The sequence below is a fragment of the Fringilla coelebs genome (genome assembly GCF_963513975.1).
Source record: "Fringilla coelebs genome assembly, chromosome: 9".
NCBI lineage: Eukaryota > Metazoa > Chordata > Aves > Passeriformes > Fringillidae > Fringilla > Fringilla coelebs.
This window is the reverse complement of record NC_140067.1, coordinates 3,426,559-3,440,798: the sequence shown is the minus strand read 5'-3', so window position 1 is coordinate 3,440,798 and position 14,240 is coordinate 3,426,559. Positions and strand designations below refer to the sequence as shown.

At 40.8% G+C, this 14,240-nt stretch overlaps 1 protein-coding gene across 5 annotated transcripts in view; it reads left to right on the top strand.

Annotated features, from left to right (window-relative positions):
* The window catches only part of FGGY (FGGY carbohydrate kinase domain containing), a 127,794-nt gene that overhangs the window by 33,309 nt on the left and 80,245 nt on the right, over positions 1–14,240 (top strand). The gene's annotated exons all lie outside the window — the stretch shown is intronic.

The following is a 14,240-nucleotide window of genomic DNA, read 5'->3' as shown; positions in this document are numbered from 1 at the left end:
ATCTTGGGCCATGCTGGCCATGAGATAGATATAAATATAAAAAAATATATATAATTTGAATGTGTGTCACAAAGACAAGCTACAGTTCTTCAGTGCTCACCATTCCTCATGCTGTTGCCCTAGTAGCACCAGGTGTAAATCTAACAGGGTCTCCAGAGGGGTTCCAGTTTGTTTAAGACTTTCTGGGTTTGTATATTTTGTCCTGTAGCAGCTCTTCATTTGTATATAAGGACAGTTCATAAACAGATGTTGAATCTCAACATGGTGCCTGCTATTTCCTGCTATTTCTGACCTGCCTGGAACACAGACAATCCTTATTCACACCAGTTAGCTCCACTGGTAATCTACCCAAGAACATTTCCTGATGCCTCTTTCTTTTTCAGGCTGTCTCTTTAAATGTGGATCAAAGGAAACTCATACCTACTAAAATGTTAAGAGATTTCTGATTGCCCAGCCTATCAGGAGACAATTAATTAAAGTGGGTGCTCATTTGCTTTGGCACAAACATAGAAAGGGGGAGGTAGAATATAAAGAATGATGTCCAAATATCAGAAATTAACCTTGTGATTGTGATACCTGCTGTGCTGATGGAAATCATTTCAGGCTGCTGAAGGCTTCCTCCACTATCTCATTTGCTTGCTGGTTTATCTGAAAGGGCCTCTATTTGTGTGTATGTGCATAAAGTAGGGACTACAGTTTTACCTCATTAAATGTGAAACTCTGCTTGGAGGAATATTGCTCAAGAAAACCACATCAGGCCAAGGTTTTGAAAATGCAGACTTGTTTAGAGAATGCATTTTAATATATTGAAGCCTCAAGCCATCTACCTCTGCTCCTGAGAGCTCTACCTGAAAACTTTCAGGGCTGAATAATTTAAGGTTTGGGTTTTTTTTTTTATTCTTTCTGCAAGAAATACTAGTCTGATGTTTTATTTTCTTAAAGTCTGAACTCCACATAACTTTTTTTCAGAACTGTTTATCCTCACTCCAGACATGAACCTTGGAAAGGTGGCAGAAAAAACAAACAGCTGCTGTGTTTTTGGGCAGTCTGCATTCCTTTAAACTCTCTGAGATCAGACTTGTGCTGAGATTTTCAAATTATTTGTCCTAAGGCTTAGCCACTTTCACTCCTGCTTAAAAGTCAGTGAATTTGCCATACTGGTGCTTGTGAGAGCTGTCATGCAGAGCCTTAATGATTCAAGAACTATGAATATATGATGTGTTCTTAGGGCTTTTTATTATTGTTTCATTCAAACTTCACCTACCTCCCTAATCATCTTTCCATTTTTGGACTCCAGTTCTTTTTTTAACTTAAGCACATTGCTTAAGATATTCTAGGGAACTTTGTTTTGATTTTGGTTTTGGGGGTAAATTTGATACATATAAAAATGTTAGTAATGGACCAAGGTGGAGGTAGTAAAAAAGACTGCCACATTTTCAAGGCCCAGAGTCAGAAATTATCTGCTCAAGTTTGGGTTTCCTTCACAAGTTGGAGACAGGAAGAAGAGCCACCAATCCTATGGCAGTGTTTTGTGCCCTCTTTAGGAGGTCTCCAATACATTCTGTGAAGCTGGTGGAAGAGTCAGAGCAAGGCAAGCTTGTGTGGTACAAGCTTATATGAGGTTTGGGCCCTCATGTGGATTTTCCTGCAAGAGAGATGTGGAGATGCTACTTGTACTTGTGCCTTTTAAGTAACCTAAAGCCCAATTGTGTCCTGCAGTGCCTTTCCAGTTCCTGGAGCTTCCCTGAGTGCAGAGATTGGCTGTACCAGATCACTGTTCTTGTGAGATGGTTTAAACCCAAACGTGTGTTTACTAGCAACTGGAATGGACAAACAAAGCAGTCAGGCCAGTTCTGAAGGGCTTTTCAGTTAACTGTGCTCATTCTTTTCTTTGGGCCCTTTTCCAGCAAAGCACTTAGGCACGTGCTTAAAGTTAAAGCCTGTGCTTAAGTGCTCTGCTGGTCTGGGTCCTTTATTTGCTGTCCAGGCATGTTGGTATGAACAGGCTGTTGGCTCTAGCAATGTTTGGGGAACTGTTCTTAACACTGCTCATTTTCCTTCTCTGAACCTTATGGCCACCTATGGCCCAGAAGATTCATTTGTCCTTCAGTGTGACACATAGAATGATTTGAAAATGGTGTTTGAAAACCTGTAGCAGGTTATTGATTAATTGGCATTGATTGTGAAGAAACAGTGTATTTGGAAAAATCAAGGTCAGTCCAGCCAGAGGAGTTTTCATCCGATGTCTTGCTGGCAGCATTTGTCATATGCCAAAAGCATCTTCAGATTGTTCAAGTACACTGGATTTAATATCCAGAAAATTCTCTGTGAGTAACTGCTGTCTTTTAGGCACTTGTTATTTTCTGATCTATATGCAGATTTCCTTATTTATTTATTCCTGGTTTTCAATGCTGCAGTCCAGAGTTGCCAATCTCTGATTCCTGCAGGCCAGCAAGTCTTGTGCTGTTCCTCCTCATCATTCCCATACCATCCTTGGCAAGTCAGGGCAGGAGAACTGTTAAATTCAGACCTTGGGATTTCTCTCTGGGTCTTGCAGTAGTGAAAGTTGGCCTTTCACCTCTAGAGCCATTTTAGGACACCAGGGAGTTGATTTTTTTGGTGCTTTTTTTCTAAGGGTGCAAACCACTTTGCAGCAATGAAAATGGCAGAATGTGCAGCCTGATATTGCTGCCCTAACTGTGGAGGTTGCAAGGAAAATCCATATGGGATAAGTCAAGCAATCCTGCAGTTGCTTCTGCAGACACGTGACTTACAGAAATGCCCCAGCTGACGTCAGAGACACTTTTTGTTCAGGTCAAGTTACTCACACCCATGTCTCTTTAGGACCAAGCTCATAAATAAATAGTTGACAAAATTGCCTTTAGAAATTTCATTCTTAATTTCTCTTAAATAAAAATGCACAGTCTCTCTATGAACAGTAATCTTTTTAATTCCATAATTTACTTTGGTAAAACACACAGATGTGGAAATAATTTTTTGGTTTTTTTTTCATTAGAAACATATAAACCATTAAAGAGGGAATAAAACAGTTCTTTTTTTAGGCATCTAACACAGGGATTTTGAATTGACTTTTAGTTCATTCTTCTCTGTTCTTGCAGCATTTGTGAGTGTATTTTCTGCAAGTATTGCAATGTAATTCAAGTTCCAAGAAAGGGAAAGACAAATATTTTAGTGTTGTTCGGGCTGCATGAAAGGGTTCATTAGAGCAGTGGTAAACTCCACCCTGCTGGTTCAGCCTCACCTTTCCTGGTGCTGGGTGTGAGACAAGCTCAGGCAGTACCTGGGAGGTTGAGCTCTGGCTCTGAGAGAGCTGGGGATGTGCATTCCCAGTGAAGTTGTTTTTAGGATTTAAATGACTGTAAAACCCAATCGTGTCCACCTTTCTTGTGTAACAGGCTAAAGCATCTGAAATAAGAGGAGCAACTTCTTTCTTTCAGCCACTCTCCCAAGAGCCCATTTGTTGATCTGGTTGGTTGTTAGAAAAAGTCAGAGTGGAGTTTATTTAGTGCAGTCCCTTCTCTTTAGCAGTGGAGCAGAAATGCTTTCAGAGGAAAGGAAAGGAGAGAGGAATCCTAGACCTGACAACACGTTAGCATCCTTCTGGGGCCAGTGCTTTGAAATCATGCTCAGTTAATGAGCAGTTGTATTCCCTTATGTTATTTCTCTCTATTATTGTGGCTGGAAGCAGTCTAGGTATCCATGTAATGTAGCCTCCTTTATGTTTTTCTTTTATTTTCTCTTGGTCCCAGCAATATCCTCTTTCAACTGCAGAATGATTGCTTGTTTTCTTTGAATGTCTTTATTTCTGCCTTCGGAGGAATAATGACACCTGATTTATCTACTCTATAGCCTTCCTTTTTCTGCATTGATCTCCATTTATCTCCCTGCTGATGTAAATAAGCTGAAATGTTTTTTCATTCTTACTTTATGGAAACTTATGTGCTCTTTTACTCACTTCTATTACCTGTTTCAGAACTCCTTGGTGAGGTTTTCTTTGTTTGGTTTATGAAATCCCACAGCTGTCCAAATAATAGTGTTGGTCTCTTTGCTTTTTGAGATTTGCTCAGAAACATGCCCTCCTTTTCACAAGAATACAATTGCAAAGGGCTGTACATGCATACCATTATTATTAATTAAAGATACTCTAGAAATAGATGCACTGCTGCTGTCATTTAAAATAATAAAATACAAGCATACACCACATGTATGTAAAATGAACCATCTTGCTTTTCCTTTGATTTAAATCACTTACCTTAAATTCTAACAAAACCTGTTTTCAAAAATCGATACTAATGACTAAATTTTGACCACATATATCTAGTGTTTAGGAATGACTTTATGATTTTAAGAGTTTACACTGATTGAACTGATTTTTGTGGTGTGAGGTAACAACACAGCTCACTCCCTGAGTAGGAATATCTAATGTATCTTTGATTCAGGTGCCCCTGGCAGCTGTATCCTGTCATCTAGACTTGAGTAAGACTTGAAGGTGGCTTCCCTGAATAAAGGAGGGCTCAATATTCAGGTTTAGCATGTGAAATGCTAACAGCCTCCATCAGAATGCAGTTATTAAGACTTTCTTTTATTGCAGTACTCTTGGCAATTTCCCTGCTTCTGTTCTGGTTTCACTTAGGCTTTGTCTAGCCACAAGTGCATGACAGCCGAGGCTCCAGTTCAGCACAGTCTGACTAAGCTGGTAAAAACTCCCATTAACCCCACTGACAGCACTCAGGACTTTATACTCACACATGTGTGCAAGTACTGTGCTAAATTAGACTATCAGCAGTTTGATGTTGGGAATATATACATTATTTACTCATGAATTGGGAAAATGTGTCTTTGTGTGAAGAGATTTCCAGACTGAGAGTTCTTTCTCTCAAAACACCACTGGTAGGGCTGTAAGGGTGGGGTTTTTTCACACCAGTCTAATTCTGCTCAATTGTATGAAGACAGCAGAAACCACATAATGAAGTGTAGCCCTGATCCTGTGGAGATTTGTGTTCCTGGTCGGTGTCTGGGGTGGCAGGGTGCACATGGTGCTGGCCAGGCAGCACCCTCAGCATCTGCCACACTTCCCAAACTGCTGGAAGATCAAGGACACCCTAAATCCTTCTGCTCCCTAAGCAGGGCTGGTGGGTGAGCATGTCCTGTGTGTCCCTTTCACCCAGAGGAGTGACACAGGGACATGGAGCAGTAACTGTGGTCTTCCTGCAGCCTGCCCACGTAATTCCCTGTGGGATAGGGACATTTGGAACAGTGCAGTGGCCCTGTGGCCGTGGCTGGGGCAGTGCCTGGTGCTGGCAGATGTGCTGGGTGATGCACATCTAGATGTGCTGCTGCTGTTGGACTGGGAGAAGCTGATGTTGCTGACAGGAATAATCGCGCTCTGTCCAAAGCCACACGGTGGGGAGGGAGCTCAGACCCAACTTCCTTTTTCTCAGTGACTTGTAGCATTTGCTTAATCTCTTTACCAGCTTCCTTGAGTGTTTGGTGAAGCCTTGAGCTGTGGTAAATTTGCTCCAGCTCAGACTTCCAGAGGAAGCTGTTCACTGGCTCTGTGTACCAATACTTCCAGTTTTAATTGTGTCATATTTTTAACTGCCAGAAGGTAACAGGAGAAAATGTGTTTTTTAAATACAAGCTCTTAATTGAAATAAATATTTGACTTCCTATTGCAGAGTGGTTTGGTTGAAATACTGAGCTTGAAATATATTTTTGTGATTAAATGGAACTGAAACGTTGCTGATGTTGCAGAAGGCAGGAGGAATGACCCAAGACTGCTGGACTGCAGTGGCTGAACACGTGGGCTCTACTTCCAGTTTTGCTTTTCATTTTCCTTGCCATTTTTGGATGATGTTTTCTTTATAACCTGTCCTCTGCTTATTAAGCTTATAACATTTAAACCAGTGGTTACTTAAAACAGTGGTTCAATTTTAGATATGTGCACACTTTTTTTCTTTCTCTCATAGTTAAACATTTAAACTACAGTTGTCCATAGAAAGATTTTTTAACATGTTCAGCATCAATGTCTGAATGGTGTCTTTCTGCCTGGGTCTCAGTCTCTAGACTGAGCCTCTGGAGTTCAGGATTCAGTTCAGGGGTCTGATTAAAGTTTACTCTTTGACTCTTGGCCAAATCCCTCAATTTTCTTTGCCTCTGTTTGCCATCTTTTAAGGGAATGGACTAAGATTTCCAGCCCCCCATGCTATGTCTGATTTGTCTAGACAATACATTTTTTTGTCTAGGACTGTGTCTCATTATGAGTTCTCCAACAATGCCGAAGACAATGGGCTTGAATCTTGGTTGGGTGTCTGTAACATAATACAGAATGAAATTAATAAAACAACTCAGCAATCTGCTGACTGTTGGCTTGCCCTTGCCTCATGACATGGTGAGGCATATGTGGGTGGATAAAATGGTCTTATTTTGTACTTTCTGATCCAACTGAATGTGTTTAGCTAAGTGCATCTACTGAAGTTATTAGATGCACACAAGGGATTAATCTGACTTGATAAGCTGAACTGCACATGGGTGGTTCCCTACAGGTTTGGTGACATAACTTCTAGGAAAACTGAATTCAAGACTCTTCAGTCTTCCCATCTTTTGATAGTGTGTTTCTAAACAGAAATACACTTCTAGAAAGAATTGGACTCTGTTACACATCATAGAAGAAACATAATCTCATTGTGGTCAGTGTGATTCACCTTCTGTTGGATGGCTTTTTTGACATTTGCAGTGTTTGATGCATTTATTTGTATTTTTAAAGGACAGGTTTAAATAGATTACAGCAAACACAAACAGGCACATTCTCCCAATCCAAAGTAAATATCTGCATGTGTACACATTACAAACACATGTGTGTGTGTATTTATGGAAAAATGAAACTAGCCAGTTTCCCACAGTAGTTACGTATCAAATGCACATTTCCACTTTTCTAACAAGATGTGCGGATTTTAAATTTTAAGGTACCTCATCCAACACAGAGTATTCTTTAAGTGGATTAATCCTTAGAGTCTGAGTGTCACAAAAAGGGCTTTCCCAACCTCTCAGTAAATTTGAGATTTATCTATGTAATATAACATCATCTCATACCTCCTTTGGAACACAGGAAACATCTACACTCTGCATTTCTCAAGAGACTTCTGTGCTTATTGTGGTGGCAGCTGGAGGTCAGTCTTCGCTCTGGTTGGGTGGTCAGAAGGTTGATGCCAGAGTTTAAAGCACTTCATTGCTTTGAAACCTTGTGCTGCTATGTGGGCTTTGAAAATGATCCTATTGTTCTTCTTTTTTTCCCTTCAAAGTGGCACCCAGAGTTTAAATATAACATGGAATCTCGTCAGGGAGTGGCTGTATTCAGAGGAGATTAATTATAGATGTGGGTGTAGAAAATTGCAAATGTGAATTGTGTTTTTCATACAATAAAAACTGTCCCTTTAAGTAAGCAACAGACTTGCTTAGAAAATCCTGTGATTTAAAAAGCCAGCCAAAAACCTCTTAAGTGTTAAAACATGAGCACCAAATATTAGAGCAAGGTTTGAGTTCATTAATGCTTCTTCCCCTTTACAAAAATAGCTTTAACTTTTTGATTTGCTGATTGAAAGACTTTGTTTTCTGCTTAGCACTTGCTGCTGAGAGCTGAGTGGCTTCCACACACACACAGGGTGGTGTGAGCTCAGGAGAATCACAACTCCTCCACCCTGTGTCCCAACAAAAATCCTGAAAACCCAGTCTGGATGAGTTTGGAAGTCCTGGTTGTAATGCCTACACCTGTTGGTGAGAGTGTTGATGCATCCCAGTCCCCCAAGGGCTCTGATGTAGCTGCCATTCCCTAAGGGCCTCTCTCTCACCTAAAAGAGAGTGTTGCTCTTTCATGGGCTCTGCTTTGGCAAAGAGATTTATGGCAGGGAAAGGGAGACCTGGTTTATATTTTTAAATAGAAGCTGTGCCACCAGTCCAGTGGGAATTCTGACTTTCCAGATGTGAGGCCAACAGAGCTGCTGAATACAAGTTCAGAGATTTTTAACCCCAAATTTAGTCTTCTTGGCTGGGAAGGAGTCTGGTAGGACCCTGCTAGTTCCCTGAGTCAGCAGTGTTCAGGAAAAAATGGGGGGAATAGTATATCATTAAACCAGTGTTTTACCCACAGCTTTGAAGGAAAAGCTGTGAAGTCTTTACATCATATGTAGTACTTCAACATCATTTTTTTGCAGCTACAAAAAAACCAAAAAACCTATGAGGTTTTATATAGGCAAATATCAGTATCTGCATTACCAAGTATGCCGCTTGTAGGTCCTGAGCTGTTCACTGTCTTTTTGGTTGGTGGTTTTGTGGATTGGTGTCTTCCACCAAACTTTCACACTTGCTGGAAAGAGAAATCTTTTCTACTAAATCCTTTTTGTTGGAAACCGAAGAGCTATTTTCTGACACTCAGTTTTTCCTGAGGAAAAAGAAAACACCAAGTAATTTTTTGAACATTAACTTTTAAGGTTTGAGGTCTGAAGTTTAATCCTATTTCATCTATGAAATATGACAAAATTGCTACTAGCCCCAGTGTGAACAAATATTGGCCTTTCATCATGATATTGAATCACTGTTATTTGTATTCATATTTTTTTCTCCTCAGCTTTAGTGAAGATTTCAAAGCAGGGAGAAAGCTTTGCTTTTGCTGTGGTATTTAACTTCCTTCAAAAAATCTAAATGGCAGCCAGACTACTTTTAATTATTTATGATAAATAGAAGTGTTATCCAAAGCATAGGAAGGCTGAAGCTGGTAGAATTGCTAACTCTGATTACAGTAATTTCCTTGCTACCTTTATTGAATAGGTTTAAATCCTCAGACATGCAAAGACTGAAAGTTCAGGCCGTGAGTACAACTGGGAATGTGTCTGCTACTTGTCCCAAACAGGCTTCCCCACCTGTCTTCTTTGTTTGGCCTGTTTAATGTTTTGTTGGAAGATGAAAACCCTTTTCAGGCAAGAGTCAAATTGCACGGCTTGCTAAGACAATGGGTTTGGGCAGGCAGGAATTTCATAGGCTTTGGGTCAAAGGAAATAATCATAAAAAGTAATGTGTTGTAAATGTTAGGGACTTGGGGTTTGCATGGCTGGGTGGCTGGAGCAGCCCCTGACAGGTTTTGCTGTGTGTACCTGCAGTTAAAGAGCTGTTGAAGAGGAAAGGTGGGGAGTGCAGTCAGGGCACCCCCAGACTCTGTCACCCTGAGCTTTACAGCCCACCTGGCCCAGAGATGGGCTGAGGGACAGCAGGGGCAGCTCCTCCAGACCAGCCTGAGCTCAGACCCCTGCCCTGACTCCTTTCAGCAAATGCTCCGCAGGGGCAGCATCTCATACACTTCATGCATTTCAAGACTCAATGATCAGATGTCACTTTTCTTCTCCTCTTTCTTGAGAACTATTCCTTTAGGACAAAGTGTCCCTGTTTCCCCCAAGCAGCCAAATACAGCAAGCAGGCAGAGACATGTTTCCTAAATGCCAGTGGTGGATGTGGATCCAACATTCTGGTTCTGTTTCAAAGGCTGTGGATTAATGGATATGGCATTACCATAAGAGAGCAGAGAATAATTACAGGTTTCCTATTGCTCTGTGATAACCTCCACTGTATTTTAGGCTCTTGCAGCACCAGTGCCCAGTTTTGTTCTTGGATGCTGGGAGTATGTGTGCTGGGTATTAAATTTTTTTGCCTGGAACATTTTTGCACAAACCACAGTCAGATCTGTGACTGTGTTAGAGCTGTAAATTGCTTGCTTTTGTGAAAAGCCTTGAGACTGTGGGGTGCATAATTTGGGAGGACATTGGCAGCCTAGCCCAGATGTCAGTATGTGGAGATGTTCATTTGAGCAGAATCTACGCCCTGGTTTACAATTTGAATTCAAAATCTGTTTCAAATTTAAACTTTGTAGAACAAAAGAAAATTCATTTGATGTTGTGACAGTCACAGTCCATTGTTTCAGGTCTCCTGCTTGCGTTCACAACGTCATAAAGCTTTCTTAGCTTTTGATTCTTTGTAGCTTTAAATAAATCTGCCCAACAGACCACAGAGAGTTACTTTATCCTAGTGCATGCTATTCCTTTTGGGATCTAGCTGTACCCTGTCCTTGCTTCTGGAGGATTTAGCTTTGGTACAGCCCTCAGCAGGTGCAGCTGGCTTTAGTTCAGTGATCCAATGATTGAACTGCTGCGCTGTTAATGATGCCTACAAAATTAATTAAGTTCATGAGTTTAGGTTCATTTCTGAGCAGTTGGGATGAATGGAGCAGATCCTTTTGCTTTGGAATTTGAGAACAAAGCTGCCATTCACCTCGGGATGCCCCAGCCAGGGGTTCCCTGCCTTTCAAGCTGGTGGCTGACTCATTTTCCAGGCTAACTAATCTTGTACCAGCCCTCTGTAATGGGAGGTCATGTAGAAATGCCTTGTGGGGTCACTTTTCAGGAAAAAAAAACTTTCTTTTAGTAACTTTTAGTTGATAGGACTTACCCATCAACCTATACTCAAAATAGGGATGACTTCCACAAGATAACTGCAGTTAAGAAGTAGCCCCCTGAATTATTTTCATAGCAGGTGCTGTCCCAGGCAGGGCAGGATCTCTGCAGATTTGGGAATCATATCTGTGCTGGCTTTATCCCTGTTGGAGTGTGGGAGATGTGGCAACAAAGAAAGGACCAAAATGTGAAGCTCTAGTGACTCCTAGGTAGGTGTGGAGAAGTTTTTTGTGACTTCTATCTTTTGGATACATTTTTATGCTGATAACTTAGAGCATGTGGTAATTCCCATTTTCAATGGATGTATCTGATTTCCTTCTCTCCAAGAAGTACAACAGAGTGAGAGAAAATACTCAGAATAGGCAGATAATGTGGGAAGAATCACACAGACACAAATTTTAATCACCTGAGTGATCACAAGTCCAGTTGGCCCAGGTCCTTTTGCAGGTTAGTTGCTTCCAGCCAGCATTTTGGGAATTACAAGTGTGTGTTCACAGACTCTCTGTGTTTTTAAGACTGTTGAGATTCTGGTCATGCAGGACTTGAGAACACCCAGTCAGTCCTCAGCAAGAAACTCATAGGAAACTCTAAACACAATCATTTCCCTGTTGAAAATCTGGTTTAAATAAAATAAAAATTTTCCATGCACAACGGTTGGGGTTTTTTTTTCAGTAGGAATATTCTAAGCAAAACTTTTTGTTCTGAACAGAGAAAGGAAATCCTTAATTTCATTGTGCTGGGAATATGCTTGAGGAAAAGTGTCTCCAAACTCATGGTATTTCAGCCTTGCTACATATGGCTCGTGCTACTGAGGGGTTCCATGTATTCCTCCTCAAATCCTGTGGTGGATCAGGCAGTCAGGAGAGGGCTCTTCCCTCTGGGATTGCCTCTTCTCTTCCCCTTTGAACCCAGCTGATCCTGAGAGTAAAGTAAGAGGAGCTTTTGCTTCAGCCCATCTGGTTCATCCAGCTTCAGCCAGCACAAGTCTGGTGTTTATGACCAAATAATTGAGGCAATGCTGCCAAATAGGAAAAATTGAATATACCACAGCAGATATCAGTACTGTTCCTGTTTCATATCTGCCCTTCATCTCATCAAACTTAGGAGTTCTGTGAAATATAAAATTTTCTCATGGTTGAGGCTTTCTTTGTAGGTGTACTGATTTGGTTCCTCAGGTGATTCTTTCCCACTGTGTCCTTCTGGATAGAGATTTCCCAAGTTAGAAGTTGTGCTATCCCCTTTTCAGGGGGATGCTCTGGAGGAGAATTTCTGAGTGATGTCCTATAAAGTTTATATATATATATATATATATAATATACATGTATACCATTGGCTTCAGCAGTGACAAGCCATGAATGAGCTGTTCTCTCTGCATGTGCACAGAGCTCTCTAGGACATACAGACTGAGCACCTCATCAGGTGTGGGGCAGGGCTTTGAGTTCAACCCATCCAGGTGCTTTTGAGCTGTTTTGTGGTGATGTTAATTCATCCTGGCCATCACAAAGAAATCCCCTCCTGTGAACTGTTATCTAAGAGAGCAGAATGCCTTTCTGCAGTATGACACTTTCTCTTTGACATTAGGGATTTGTCTGAAGCCATATTGTTCCATTAAACACCTACTTTTGGAATGGCAGCAAGAGTGGAAGAAAGAGATTGAATCCCAGAGAAGTGTAAATGCTCAGACTGTGTTTAAAATAAGCATTTTGAGTTTCTTGCTGTGGCCATGAAAATAAAAACCTGCCAACATAATGTGTTAGTGTTTTAGCTCAGATCTGAGATTGGTTTTCATACCAGAACCTTCCACTTAAGGATCTGCCAGCCAATTCATTTGGGAAGAGTTGTCTTTCCCACTTCATTTTCCATACTGTGTTAAAAATTCAACCAGAACTCCTCTGTTTATCCTTGTTCTGTGAGCACTTTGCATTTCTGTATCTCCAGGATGTGTTCAGTGCAGCCATATCCCGCCAGAGAGCTGGGATCTGCTGGAATTCTGTGGATTGGCAGGGGGGGATCTCTCCCCATCCCCAGTGATTCCGTGGGCCTGTGTGTGTGCTGTGGTGTTCCACAGAGGGAGCTGTGTGGGACACCAGGCCCCTGGTTGGAACATGTTCTTTGGAGCCTTTCTCAGGGTGTGGCATTAGTTCAGAGCTTCAATCTAATTAGAAAAAGACATATTCGGTTTTGATGATAATTTGTTATGATTTGGTATTTCCCATATTTGGGAAAACTTGATGCATTGTTTTTTGCTCTTTATGTCTAAATTTTTCCTAAACTGATGAAGTGCTTTTTATTTCAAATACCCTGTCTTTATTTTTCCTTTTAATGAGAGGTTTGAACCAATTTGGGGGAAATGTTTATTTTTTCCCAGTATTTTCTTCAGCCTAGAATTTATTTATTCACCCAATTTTTGTCAAAGGTCCTAATTAGATTTCTGTGTCTGGCTTTTAAATCCTTGGAAATTGGAATTCCTTATATCAACATTGTCATTGCTGTAGTTACAGGTCATGTGCTTTTTCTGTTTTCAAACCAGACACTGAGTTGAGATTGTGTGGTCTATTCTTGAACTATTAGGAAGAAAAAAAAAGGGAGTGGGGGTGTCAGAGATGTTTTAAAAGTAGTCCTGCAATAATCTCTGCATTTATTGACTGCATTTATTTATAGGGATATAAATAGTTAACTAATGTCTTTTTTTTCCCCCAAAATATGTTATGTTAATTATTCCCTTGCAACAAAGAGCAACCAGCACACCTTTACAGCCAAAGGGATGTGAATGACCATCACTTGTCCTCTGGGTGCAAAAACTCCAGTACAACAGGATGGAAGGAAACATAAGGCATTTAAAATACACATTTCTGTCCCAGATGAAAAAGGGGGAGTTTAGAGAGTCCATGGGATGGATGAAACCATCCCATCTTCTTCTCAGTGTCACATAAGAGGATGTTGCTTCTTCTTGTAACCCCCCTAAAACATAAAATAGATACCCCAGACAGTTTTGTGTGGAAACACTCTTCCTGTTGTTCTTTGGCTTTTCTCTATCTGCAGTATCATTGGCTATAGGCTCTTAACTTTGATTTGCAGATAGGAAATAAAAATAGCTTCTCTTTTCTGCTCAAGGCCAGGTTGGATGGGGCTTGGAGCAACCTGGGCTAATGGAAGGTGTCCCTGCCATGGCAGAGTGTTGGAACAAGATGAACTTTAAGGTCCTTTCCAGCCCAACCTATTCTGTGATTCATATTTCAGTCCCTGGTTTCATTCTTGGATGAAAGGGAAGATTTCCTTTTACTCCAAAAAATAATTTTGAAGACACAAATTTTATTTGGTTTTTGCTTATGCAAAACTGCAAGAAAAAGTCAAATGCTTTAGTAAAAGTGGGTTTGCTTTGAAGATACATGTTCAAATTGTACCATCCTAATAAAGAGAATATGTCTGTATAAGCTCACCTTGGCTAAACATGAGTCACAAATAAGCTGTCTTGTAAAACATCAAAGAAAATCCACCTCTGAGCAGGATTTCTCTTTGAGAACGGTTGCGATGATGTGCTTCCCCAAGATGCATTTGAGCTGTGTTGCACTTGCTGGTACTGTGGTATTCCCAGGACTGCACAGAGCTGCAGTTTTCAGTGGTATTTAACATTTTTAATACCTTTTAGTTGACTGACTCTTCAAGCACATTTCAATACTGATCTTTGGAGATGATTCTTAGAGTTCAGGCAGAAAACAGCCT